At 42.0% G+C, this 14,020-nt stretch overlaps 1 non-coding gene across 1 annotated transcript; it reads right to left on the bottom strand.

Annotated features, from left to right (window-relative positions):
* Positions 1-9,710: 9,710 nt before the first annotated feature.
* LOC112739634 (small nucleolar RNA R71) lies at positions 9,711-9,817 on the bottom strand. Its single transcript, XR_003170565.1, has one exon. It is a non-coding gene; the product is annotated as a small nucleolar RNA R71 (small nucleolar RNA).
* Positions 9,818-14,020: the final 4,203 nt, after the last annotated feature.

Raw genomic sequence — 14,020 nt, 5'->3', positions numbered from 1 at the left:
CTACAAAGACAAAATTACAACCAAGAATCCTACCAACAAGGAGGCAATCAAAGCCAAGGTGGAGGGATAATTCAAACCAAGATGGAATCAAGCTCCTCAAGCAAAACTCAACCAAAATGCTCAAGTCTACTACCATTAACAACCCAAGGTTACCCAACCCTAAGGGTAGCATTAATGCCATTACCTTGAGGAGCAGCACTAAACTGGATAAGAATGTTGCTATACCTACAAAGTTGAGTGAGGAGACAAACAATGAAGAAGTAGGAGATGAAGTGGAGGTGATGAGGGATTAAGATGGAAGTGTTGACAAAAGCAAGGAAGAACCACCAAGGTCAAGGAGCTAAAGAGAAAGACCTTGCTTGAAGAGCCTTTGCCCATTCCATTCCCAACTTTAGCCAAGAAGGCCAAGAAACAAGAAGATCTTGACCCCACTATGGTGGAAGTTTTTAAGAAGGTTGAAGTCACTGTCCCCTCTTTCAAGCCATTCAACAAGTGCCAAAATATGCCAAGTTCCATGAGGATGTTTGCACTCACAAAGACAAGCTTGGCAACCTCAACAAAAAGTCGTAGATGATTCTATCTCCTCTTTACTTCCTGAAAAATGCAATGATCCAAGCCCATGTTTGGTCACTTGTTTGATTGGTGGGATGAAATTCATGGACTGTATGTATGATTTGGGGCGTGCGTAAGCATTATGCCACTCTCCATTTATGAAAGATTGAATTTGTCACCCCTAAAGAGGTCTGGAGGTGAAAGTGTTTGTGCTAGCCGATAAAAGCAATGGTGTCAGTCCGTGGGCTTGCAGAGAAGTGGTAGTCAATATATCAAGGATTTCCTTTCCAATGGTTTTCACATTCTTGGAGGACCCCTTTCATTGACACTCAAACAAGCCACATCCATACTCCTTGAAAGGCCATCTTGAAGATGGCCCCGTTTCAAGCTAGCTGCACCATCCGCGGAGTCTATTCTTTGAGTTGTTGGGCAAGAGTCAAAGTTCACTTTGAAGGAGTCAAACAAGCCGTACCTTGAAAACAAATTCTATTTTTGGGTGCGACATCATTGAAGATCAAGTGATGAGGATGGAAGGAGCAAGAAGAAGACGATGTTTTCCAAGAAGTCAAATTCAAAAGGATGACACTCAACCCAAAATGCCAAGAGCTGGAAATTTTCCTCCTTGGCGAAGTTTTCAAGTGACCAATGAAGCCAGGCAAGTCCAACTTAGGACTCTAAACTAAAGTGCTTGGTAGGAGACACCCCACCATGGTGACATTATTCTACTTCTATCTCTTGTTTAAGCTTTTTGAATTATTTGCTTTTTTGTGATACAATGATTAGCTCGGTTTGGTTTGATAATTTTGAGTTGAATAAGTGAATTACTTGTGGACTATGAAATTATGCTTTTTGAATGATTTGGGGTTGGTATATTGATATGCTAAGGGTAGGAACCTTAGTTTTGAAGAGAAAAGAATTTTATGAAACAGAGCATCTGTGCGTACGCACCAAGCTGTGCGTGCGCACAAACTGTGTTTTTCGCCATCTGTGCAGACGCACTAGCCTATGCGTCTGCACGTGCCTTGACATGCCCTCTGGTTGCAGCGCCAGCACAGTTTGTGCATGCGCGCTGCCCTGTTTTCTCTGATCTGTGCGTGCGCACAACTGCGTGCGTACGCACACATTCCCTTTCATACTTCATCTGTGTGGCCGCACAGACGTGTGCGCCCGCACACCAATTGTAGACCCCTCTGGTGGAGCAAGGAAACAGCTTGTGCGCGTGATCAACTCCCCCATTTTAGCCTCTGTGCGTGCGCACGACTTGTGTGCGCACGCACACATGATTCTGTCCTCACGTATTAAAAAAAGAAGAAGAAGAGAGAGCCCATCTGTGCGGTCGCACATCTTGTGTGTCTAAACGTCTTTACGCAACCTCTCTGGTCGCACGATCGCACGCTATGTGCATTCGCACCCTTTCTAAGTTGCGTTCTCTGTGCGTCCGCACAGGCCCCTGTGCGCCCGCACACATCGCGTTCTGGGTTTTAACAGGGCAACCTTCCCTGTTGAGAGGCAGCCTTCCTTTTCTTCTTTTCTTCTTTTCTTCATAGCTGCTTCTTTCTCTGCCCAGCTCCGCCGCAACAGCCCACCACCGTGACCTCTCTCTCTCTCTATCTCTCTCTCTCTCTCTCTCTCTCTCTCTCTCTCTCTCTCTCTCTCTCTATTTCTCGTACTTATCTTCTCTTTTCTTTCTTTCTCTCTTTCCCTTCTCTTTTCTCTATTCACCACCGGTAAGTTTTCTCTTCCGGTGCTTCTTTTTCCGGCGAACCCAAACGCCGTGATTTCGTAGTGGCTATAAGAATGTCATTGTTCCTCCCTAGTTCTTGTTCTTTTCAACCTCTATATCTCAGGTTCTTGTTTTCCCTTTCTATTTATTTAATATTTTTGCAATTGCTTTCATTTCTTTCATGTTGCTTAGATAATTAGTTGCTTTCTTTGTTGTTTCTTTAATTGCAAGTGTTGTTGCTTGATTGTTAGATGGTTATGATCAAATTAGCTTAATTGTGATGAACTTGCACATTGCATACCATATGTTCGATAAAATACCTCAATGAACATTCTGTTTGATTCATATGATTGGCTATCACATGTGTTCAATTTATCTCTCGATAGGCATATTGTATGAATTGTGCAACTTCTATTATGACTTTTGATGGTAGTTAAGTGAATTCACTAATACATTTCCTTGTTTGTCAATGTGGATTTTGGTTGAAAATGCATTGTGTTGTATAAGACCCAATTGACATTGTTCATCTTAGAATCTTGATTCGGCAATCACTTTACAATTGTTCAACTTTTAAAGATGTCTTGATCAAACATCTTTTGGCTTCCAATTAAGAATATTGTATGTGTGACTACCACTTTTTGAGGATGAACAATCGACAATTTCTTTTGGTGCTTGCTTGAAGTTGCTTGCATTTCTCTGTTTATATTTGCAACTTAAGAACTAAGTCGTGAAGCTTTGAATTGTGAATTGCCTTAAGGGTGTGATTGTCGTGATATCCGGCCGGTGGTGTGTGTTCCAACTGTACGCATCATTGGAACTTTCTCTAAACTTTGTTCCTCACTCGACCACACTCGCAGCTAACAGCATAACACCCTGACACTCCTGTCCCAAACAATTTACTACCACGTAGTTTAAATAATAGCCATTCACCACAACCGGTTCTTCTGATCCTTCTGGTATGAAATACAATGATTTCTGAAAATAGTCTAGCAAAACATGATTTTAGACAATCAGTCTAACACCAAGATAAGATCAAGACCGATCATCGATGAGCAAATTAAATCATGGACAAAATCACGTTGCTTAACCCTAAATAAAACTTGCAGACATCCTAACCTAGTCACCATGGCTTCATGAGTGGCATTATACACCTTCAGATCGTAGCCCAAAACCACAATTTTCAATCCTAACTCGCTAGCCTTTTCAAATGCAATAAATGAATAAGTTGGTCCTGAATCAAATTGAGCATTTAAAGTTTGACCAGCCATTTCATATTTACCTCGGATAAGTGTATCAGACCCTTCGGCACCTACAGCCGAGGTAGTGAACACCCGACCAGGCTGCTATGCTCTCTCAGTACCCTGTCTCTGCTTCTCTGGACAATTTGAGGCTTTGTGCCCTGCCTTCCCACATAAGTAATACAAGCCCCAACCGGCTTTACATGGAGCACTCAGATGATGACTCCCACATCTAGCACAAGCTTGCTCATTGAGAGGCTACTTCCCAAACCTTCTACCATGAAAGCTGTTGTTGTTAGGCCTTCTGAAACTAGCCTGACCCTAAGTTTGTTGTGGTGCAAAGCCTCCATGCTTGAAAGGCTGACCTCTAGGAGCAAAGCTCCTTCCTCGGTTCTGCTGAAAGGTCCCCCTGTGACTTCCTTTCTTTGCCGCCGCCCTTTTCACATAGTCTTTGGCCACTCTGCTCTTATTTATCAACTCAGAGAAAGTCATGATCTCCATTGGCCCTATTGAACTAAAATGTCGCTCCGGAGACCTCCTTCATACTTAATACTTTTTCATTCCTCGAAGTCTTCAGGAACTCCTTGACAAATACGAGAAAATCTGCACAGTTCCTCGAATTTGTTGGTGTATTTAGAAATGAACATGGAACCCTGCTTCAGCTACAGTAATTAAGTACCTTTGCTGTCCTAACAGAGTTTGGGAAGAACTTCTTATAAAATTCAACCTGGAAAGCATCCCAGGAAATAGGGTCATCACCCTGCTGCAGAAGATGTCGTGTAGCTTTCCACTAATGTAGCACTTCCCCAGTGAGCTGATAGGTAGTGAACTCGACACATTATTCCTCAGGCACCTGCTGTGCTTGTAGTGCTCGTTCCATGGCCTGAAACTAGGTATCGGCTTTAGTCAGATTGGTGGTTCCTTTAAACACCGGCGGGTTAACCTTCAGGAATGCTGACAGCGTCATCGGCCCATTTCTGCCGTTTCCCTTATTACCATTATTGTTCATCTGCTGCCCCAACGCCTCAGTAGTGGCTTGCATAGCAGTAGCCATATTCTCTAACACAGACATGAACTTTACCGGATCATTCGTATCATTTTCCAGCCCCTGAGTACTAGAGCGACCTCTCCCACAGCCTCGGTCATGTCCACGAGGCACCATCTGGTTTCAATACACACCAAACAATCGATATCAAGTTGATCAGTTTCAATATCAGAAGTCTAGTCCTTCAAAGTCCCAAATGTATGCTCATGAATGTTTATGCCAATTATATCAGTCAGATATCCTAATATTATATAAACACACAGAGAGAGAATCCACAGAAGCATAGAGCTTTACGCTTAAGTCATAAATCAACGGTGGCGAGGCATTACTACACTTAGACTTTGAAATACATATATAATTTTAGAAGGATAATAATAAAACTAGGAGCCCGTAAAAAAAACTTAAACATCATAAGCCGTTACAAATACATGCACGTATCAAAGCTAATAAGCATTATATATAAAAAAACTAAAATATCAGAGGTTCAATTAAGGAAATACAAATTAGAGTTTATACATAATAGGTACTAGTCTCGACTCGCAAATAAAAGTCGGCTAGAATTTTACATTACTAGAGAAGATACAAAATAATAAACCTATCTCTAAGAGGATTTAAAGTCATACACAAAACAATTTTAAAAGGGGGAGAGAACTCTAGTGTCAAAATAAAGTCTCAAAATGTAATCCTCTTCGCTTCATCACCTAAATTCTGCACTCTTCCCGAGGTGCATGGCGATCCATATCTGAAAATAAGATAACAACAACGGGTAAGAATCCGAAAGTTTCCAGTATGATAACAGTTCCAAATAATGACTACATAAGAAAACATGAACTGTTCCGAGGGTTACTTGAAACTGTAGGTCGATCTCGGACGAGATCTTCTGTGCTGGTCGGAGATGATGTGTCCAGCTGGTGAATGGCGGCCGGAGCTGTCATGTTCGACGTGTTGATCTAGCTGCACTGCTGATCCCTTATCACCGGAGGGTGGGAGTACCTGCAAGGGACTCCGATGCTTAAGTTAGCAAGGGTATTAGCAGGTTTTTATGTAGAATTAGAGTATGAGTTATACCTGGGTGCTCCAGTGTATTTATAATGGTGTGATAGTGACCTTTTTAGATAAGATAAGTTAGTTATCTTATCTTATCTTTGGGTGAGGTCAGCTGATCTTCAAGGGAACCGCCCCTCTCTCTGTAGGCTTGGGATGCCTTTGGATTTGGGTCGTATTCCTTAAGTTGGGCCCCTTTTTGGGCTTTCCTGTCGATTTGACCGAGCTCTTTGAGAAGAGGTCGGATAGCCTGACCTGAAGAGGTCGGTCGCTTTGTTACTGAACATCCCGGATCGAATAGCTCGACCCAGGGTGTGAATAGTGCCCCTGCTTGATCTCGGTCTTCTTTTTTGAGGTCGAGTCCTTGACTTCGATCCTTCTCTAGTGAAGCCGAACTCGAGCATTTGTCAATTTCTTTCCTTAGAGAAATTTTTGAATGTGGAACGTTTTTCTCTGAAAGCGCGCGCTTTTATATCAACACTCTGTTATTGGGAACGTGCGAGGGTTTAATACCTTCATTAATTGGTTTTAATTTCCCCGTTTCCCTTGGCTTTTTATTTTGAATTTTGCAATCAGAAACGGTTTCTATGCATACGATTTCTTCTTTGGCCAGATGAGCATCACCATTCCTTTTACTTCTTTTGAGACCAATCTGTTGTGGTCTTGCAATGTAGCTCCATCCTAACTTCACCCCAATTCTTGGGGCTTTATAAAGATCTTTCAATTGTTGTATCGTGAACTTGACGTCCCTGCCTCACAATTGATGCCAGGGCATTTTGGCCAGTTTCACTGACCTTTTCTTTACTGTTTTTAGGGTAGTTTCATGCATTTCCTTAGGAAATAAGCTAGTTTTGGGTAGATATTCACTTACATCTTGATTCAAGCATACATCGTGCACTTTACATGATTTCATGAGGATTTTGCATGAATTTAAGGACAAAATTGGATGTTGCATTTCCCATGACTTGGACTAGAACTTTGATGCACGTTATTGCTTGATTTCAGGACAAAGGAAGCAAAGAAGAACCACATTAGTGGCTACGTTAGTTACACTAACGTTAACACTAACGTAGAATGGGAGTAACTTGCAAAGTTAATGAGAAAAGTGATTGCCAATAACGCTCTCGAAGCCATCATTGCCCACGTTAAGAGTCACATTAACTAAGTTAACGTGAACTCTAACGTGGAAGTAAAGAAATGGAGCCAACGTTAGTGACACTTAACATTATCACTAACGTTGGACCAAGATCATGAGTGGCCACGTTAGAGTCCACGTTAACTTAGTTAACGTGGCCTCTAACGTTAAGAAGAAAGGGGGGAGCCAACGTTAGTGACACTCAACATTGTCACTAACGTTGGCCAAAGCACATTAAGCCACGTTAACTAGGTTAACGTGGAAGTTAACGTGAAGGAACAAAGTGGTCGACAACGTTAGTGACACCAACATTGTCACTAACATTGGAAGAACACAAGCCCCCAATGAGCCACGTTGACTCCCACGTTAACCTAGTTAACGTGGAAGCTAACGTGAAGAAAGAAGGTGATCGCCAACGTTAGTGACACCCAACATTGTCACTAACGTTGGAAGGAGCCACACATGCCACCATGAGCCACGTTAACTCCCACGTTAAGTTAACGTGGAAGCTAACGTGGATAAGGGAAAGATGAGCCAACGTTAGTGACACTCAACTTTGTCACTAACGTTGGAGATGGCTAGCAGGCCACGTTAGAAGCCACATTAACCTAGTTAACGTGGACTCTAACGTGGAAAATTGGGGCAATTTGGAACGTTAGTGACAATGCTAAGTGTCACTAACGTTCTCGAAGGATGGCAAGCCTACGTTAAAAGAGCCACGTTAACTAAGTTAACGTAGACTCTAACGTAGGGAAGGGGGAGGCTTCTCAACGTTATTGGGAAAGTTGAGTCCCAATAACGTGTGTGAAGGACATAGTGGAAACGTTAGTGACAATGTTTGTGCCACTAACGTTGAGGTTAACGTGGCTTTTAACTTTGGTGAGGAACGTTAGTGAAAATGGTGATTGTCACTAACGTTCTCGAACCCATATTTTCACTGAACGTTAACACCACTAACTTCCTGAGCCAAAGCCCCTGCCCACTTCATACTTTCTCTCTGCAAGTAAAAGCTAAGCCCAATGAAGAAGAGAACGGCTTCAAACTCAAGATCCAAAGGCCCAAGACTTGAAGAATCAACTAGAAGAACAGAAGAGTAGTATATATAGGAGTAGCTTTGAAATATTTTGGAAGAGTTGGAAATAATAGGGAGACTCTTAGCATAGGAACTACTCTCTGTATTTACTTTCTCTGCACTTCTAAGTTTTCATCATGTATTCTCCATCTTTGTTTTCATTTTCCAGAGCTATGAACAACTAAACCCCTGTCATTGGGTTAGGGAGCTCTGTTGTAATTTGATGGATCAATACTAGTTTTCATTATTCTTCTTCTATCTTTTCTCTTGATTTTACTTGAAAGCTTTCGATCTTCATCCAATTGAGTAGTTATCTTGAAAAAGAAGCTATTCATACTTGGATCTCTTCTGAACCTTGAAAGAGGAATGAAGAGATCAAGCTAGAAATGATTTCTCATGCTGGACCAAATTGGGTTTGGATGGATATGTGACTATAATCCTCTCAACACTTGGTTTGGGAAATGCATGTGGTATAATCAGTGACCATACTTCATCTCTTCTCATGAGCAATTGACCAAGGAATTGTCTATTGATCAAGATTTGAGAGATTGAATTACAAGAAATTGTAATTCAATCACTTAAGATTGCCAGGGAGATCAATGAGTGCATTGATTGAGGAAGAGATGAAAATGAAATTGATCCGGAGAATGCAACATCTCCTAAGCCTAATGAACTCCCCATTTCTGATCTTACCCATTCTCTTTAATTTCTGTTATTTACTTTAATGAGCAATTCCCCCATTCCCATTTACAATTCTGTAATTTACCTTTAGTCATTTACTTTCAGATCTATAATTCTAGCATTTACTTTCCTGTCAATTACCTTCCCGCCATTTTATTTTCTGCAATTCTCAACTCAAATTCTGGATTCGCTCAACTAGAACAGTCCTCTAATTAAAGTTGCTTGATCAATCAATCCTTGTGGGATTCGACCTCACTCTATTGTGAGTTTTTACTTGACGACAAATTCGGTACACTTGCCGAAGGAAATTTGTTGTGAGACAAGTTTTCCGTGCATCAAGTTTATGGCGCCGTTGCCGGGGATTGATTGTGCATCAACAATGATTAGATTGGAGGATAACTAGATTGAGCATTTTATTTTTGTTTGATTTAAATTTCTATTTTAGTCATTTACTTTCTGTTTTAGATAACTTCTTCCCTTCCCCCTTACTTTTTCTTTGTTATTTACTATTCATCTCACTAACCCACTAACTGTTTGATATATTGCATCACTCACACTAACAGTAATTCTGGCAGATATACTTTCTGCACCTATTCTCTTTGCTTGTACTTGTTGGTTGTATGACAGGGAGAAGAAGCGGGGCTTCAACTTCCTTTGATTCTGAACCTGAGAGAACCTTCCTTAGACTAAGGAGGGAGGCAAGAGAAAAATGTGTAGTTGGTGCTGAAGAAGAGGAGGAACACTTTGAGGAATACTTTGAACCAAACATGGAAGAAAACATGGAAAACCATCATGAAGAAGAGGCTCACAACCATGGCAGAGGAGGTCGAGCAAATCATGCTGGCGAGGATAGAAGAGTTTTAGGCTCTTACATCAATCCAAACCCAGGAAACTATGGAAGTAGCATTCAAAAGCCAACCATCCATGCCAACAATTTTGAACTGAAGCCACAGCTCATCACCCTTGTGCAGAACAACTGTTCGTTCGGAGGGAGTGTCCATGAGGACCCAAATCGACATTTAACCACCTTCCTGAGAATATGTGACACAGTGAAATCTAATGGTGCTCATCCTGACGCCTATAGAATGCTCTTATTTCCATTCTCACTCAAGGATAAGGCAGCCAAGTGGCTGGAATCTTTTCCAAGGGAAAGCTTGACAACTTGAGAAGACGTGGTGAACAAATTCTTAGCAAGATTTTACCCTCCTCAACGAATCAATAGGCTGAGAGCTGAAGTCCAAACTTTCAGGCAACAAGATGGTGAGACTCTATATGAAGCATGGGAGAGGTTTAAAGACCTAACAAGGAGGTGCCCACCAGATATGTTCAATGAATGGGTGCAGCTGCACATTTTCTATGAAGGGCTCTCTTATGAGTCAAAGAAGGCCGTAGACCATTCATCCGGAGGATCTTTGAACAAGAAGAAGACTATTGAAGAAGCCATAGATGTCATTGAAACAGTAGCAGAGAACGACTACTTCTATGCTTCCGAAAGAAGGAACACAAGAGGAGTAATGGAGCTAAACAATGTAGATGCTCTGCTGGCCCAAAACAAGCTCATTACCCAGCAGCTGGCTGACCTCACCAAGAAGATGGAGAGGAACCAAGTAGCAGCAGTATCCACTTCATCAACAACCCAAGAAGGAGTGAATGAAGAAGCAGAGGGTAGTCAGGAGCAAGCCAACTACATTGGGAATTCACCTAGGCAAAACCATGATCCATACTCCAAGACCTATAACCCTGGATGGAGGAATCACCCAAACTTTGGGTGGGGAAATCAACAAGACCAAAGCCTTGATCAAAGAAGCCCAAATCCAAATAATGCAGCCACCCAACACTTCACATCTAGACCATATCAACACCCCCATAACAACAACTCCCCACATTCATATCAAGGCCAGAATAACCCTACTCAGCCTGACCTGTCATCATTTGATGAAAGAATCTCAAGGATTGAGAATCTACTTGAAGGCCTAAGCAAGGAGATTCAAGACAACAAGGTCTTCAAGGAGGAAGTGCAAGCCAGTTTCAAGAACCAAAGAGACACAATCAAGAGGTTAGAATCTCAAGTAGGATATCTCTTTGAGCAAATTCCCAAACCCACAGATGGATTCCCAAATGACACAGAGAAGAATCCGAGAGGTGAAACAAAAAAGGTAAGATGGGAAGATTGCAAGATGGTCACTATAAGTGATAAGGAGACTGAGGACAAGCCAAGCAAGCTGTCAGAACAACCTGAAGATACCTCAGTAGAGGAGGTGGAAGAAGATTACCAAGAACCAGAAATCTCAAAACAGGAGTTGCTGAGACTCTATGCACCTTTTCCCCAACTGCTCAAGGGAGCTGTGGAGAGGAGAATATACTCAAGATTTCTTGACTTATTTGCATCTCTACATGTGAACATACCATTCATCAAGACTATCCAACAAATGCCTGCATTCATCAAGTACATGAAGGAGTTGCTTCCCAGAAAAAGCTCACTCAAGGGAGGCCAAACTATAATGATGAACAAGGAATGCAGTGCCCACATTCAAACGCAGTTGCCTACAAAAAGAAAAGATCCAGGGAGTTTTCATGTCCCCTGTGCCATAGGAGAAACAATGTTTGATAGAGCACTCTGCGATTTGGGAGCAAGCATCAACTTAATACCTCTATCCCTGGTGAAGAGGCTACAGATCAATGAGATATTGCCCACAGATGTAGTCATCAGGCTGACTGACAAAACTCAAAACCAAGCGAGAGGGGTGGTGGAAAACGTGTTGTTAAAGGTGGGGAAATACTTTCTTCCCACAGACTTTGTCATCTTGGACATGGAAGAGAGTCACACTCACCCAATCATATTGGGAAGACCATTCTTAGCTACAGCCAGAGCACTCATAGACGTGGAGCGAGGGGAGCTAATATTGAGGATCCATGATGAACAACTCAGCTTCAATGTCTTCAAACTCTCCCAAGAAACTAACCAAGAAAACAAAGAACCAAGCAATGATCATAACGGGATGCTGACAGAGGAAATAAGCACTAAGGCACCACCAACACATCTGAGAACCCCACTGAATGATGAACAAGGCAAACAGCAATCGTCACAGCTCAAGGAGATGCTGGAGGAACCTAAACCACCAGAGGCATGTGAAGACAACAACAAAATTCACTTAAAAGAAGAAGTCACCAAGAGCAGGGAAGCATCAAAAGGGACAAAGGAGAAGGTACCAAGGGGGTGGAGGAACAAGAAGATCCCTACGGAAGGCCTCTCTCCACGAGATAAAGTGATTTCAGCTTACTTCCCAGATATCCCTCCTAATCTCCCCACTGTACCATCTCAGTTACCTAAGGTCTTCACTATCAACAAAGTTCTTTCCTTGGAACATGTAGAGATCATTGATACAACCAATGGATATAAGTCCAAGGAAAGAGGGGAGGACTTGAAGCATTATCAACCACCCTGATGAAGGAGAAACGTCAAGCTAGTGACGCTAAAGAAGCGCTTCATGGGAGGCAACCCATGTTTTATTAGCTTTTACTAGTGAATAAGTCAATATTCATAAATTCCAACCCAAACTTGGTGAAGTCCTTATATTGCAGTATATAGTGAAGAACAAGTTTGGTGTCCAAAGCGTACCAAGAAAGCATGAATGCAACAGAGAGCATTCTAGTCTTGGAGCTTTGAATAGAACTTTTCATCACAATGCTTCAAACTAAGTTTGGTGTCACCCCATGGTGCCACCAAAATGCATAAAGGGATACACAGTTAGTTAGTTAGTTGGAGTTAATGAATAAACAATCTAATCTTTTCTTCTCTTTATTATTTTAGCCGTAAAAATCTAAATTGATTTTTTTTATGATATTTCTTACTTTTCTTATTTGATCTTTATAGGGAACGGAAAGAAGCATTGGAAAAGATAGATTGGACAATTAAAGGAAGAAGGTTCGGACACCACAAAAGGAAGGACTATACACTTGTTCTAAAAAGGGAAGTCATTGGAAAATGTTGCCATGCAACATTGAAAAAAATGGGACCCTTGAAGACCGAGCAATCTCCATCATAAAGTGATGATCCTTGTCCTTTCTACATGCACAACCCTAACCGTCCATCAAACAACCACTTCATCAATCCACACCCTCCATTCACTCACAACCTTTCTATAAAAGTGATCCTTGATCCGTACCCTAACTCCACACTCCACATCCACTCTTCACACCTATCCATTTCGGAGCAAAGCATTTCCTAACCACTTAAACACATTCTCCCTCACCACCTTCATTGCACTCAACCCTAAACAACCAAAAGTCTCCACACCCTTGCCAACTCCATACATTAACCCTCAATCATGGCATCTTCAAGTTCTAAAAGAAGGAAGGGGAAGGAACCTATGGAGCGACACCCGTATGATGAAAAGAGATTCAGAAGCTTGCATCATGCATTGCAATACGGGTGGATGGTTGATAAAGAAATCATTTATGAGCTAGGATTTCAAGTTAGGAAAACTGAGTGCCCCGAAATTACAATGAAGGTAGAAAAGAGAAGATGCGAGCTCCTCACTGATCCGGTCATTAAGGTGAATGCAAATCTTATAAGAGAGTTTTATGCAAATGCGGTCCGTTATGATAAGGCAGATGAGTCATATACAAGCTTTGTGAGAGGAAAAATTGTGGATTTTGGCCACATGAGTGTCATGAAGGCATTAAAACTGCGGTCCATACCGTTTGAAGAAGAGAGTTATCATTCAAGGATGGACAACAACCCTAATCATGATCAGATTGTGCAAGACATTTGTGTACCAGGAGCTGACTGGGAAAGATATACAGATAGGAGACCAAGGTTCATCAAGAGAGCAGATCTTACTCCGGAAGCAAAGGGATGGTTCGAGATTGTAAGGAGGTCCATCCTCCCAGCAGCGAACAACTCGGAGGTGAATCTCAAGAGAGCCACACTGGTACACTGTATACTCAAAGGAGAAGAAATCAAGGTTCATGAACTCATAGCAGAAGGCATTAGAAAAATGGCAGAGAAAAGCGACTCAAGAGGAACGTTAGGTTACCCCAGCACTATTTACCGACTGTGCAAGAAAGCTGGGGTGGTGTTTGAAGATGAGGACCCCGTGTGGATAAAAGAGGGCATTCCAATAATCGTTCAACGAATGCATGCCACTGCATCCCCCCTACCTCAACGGAAGCAAAGGAAGAGGACAGCCCCTCAAGTAGTAGAAGGACAAGTCGTAGAAGGGCAAGCACCAACCACTTTGGATATGCATCAATTGCAGGAGGCCATTAGTGGACTATCTCAACAATATTTGGAGAGCCAAGGAGCACAGAGAGAACTTCAACTACAGATGATGGGGCAGCAAGAGGAGTCACTCTCAAGATGGATGACTCAACAAGGGGATTGGCAAAAGCAAAAGATGGATCAGCAACTGAGTCAAGGACAACAATGGAATGAAACATTTCACAGGATGGAACAAAGGCAAAATGAGCAACAAGAATCCATCCAGAGGCTAATCAACATCCAAGCACATCAAGGTGCACATATACA

The sequence above is a fragment of the Arachis hypogaea genome, chromosome 13 (genome assembly GCF_003086295.3).
Source record: "Arachis hypogaea cultivar Tifrunner chromosome 13, arahy.Tifrunner.gnm2.J5K5, whole genome shotgun sequence".
Classification (NCBI taxonomy): domain Eukaryota; kingdom Viridiplantae; phylum Streptophyta; class Magnoliopsida; order Fabales; family Fabaceae; genus Arachis; species Arachis hypogaea.
This window is presented reverse-complemented; position numbering and strand designations above follow the sequence as displayed.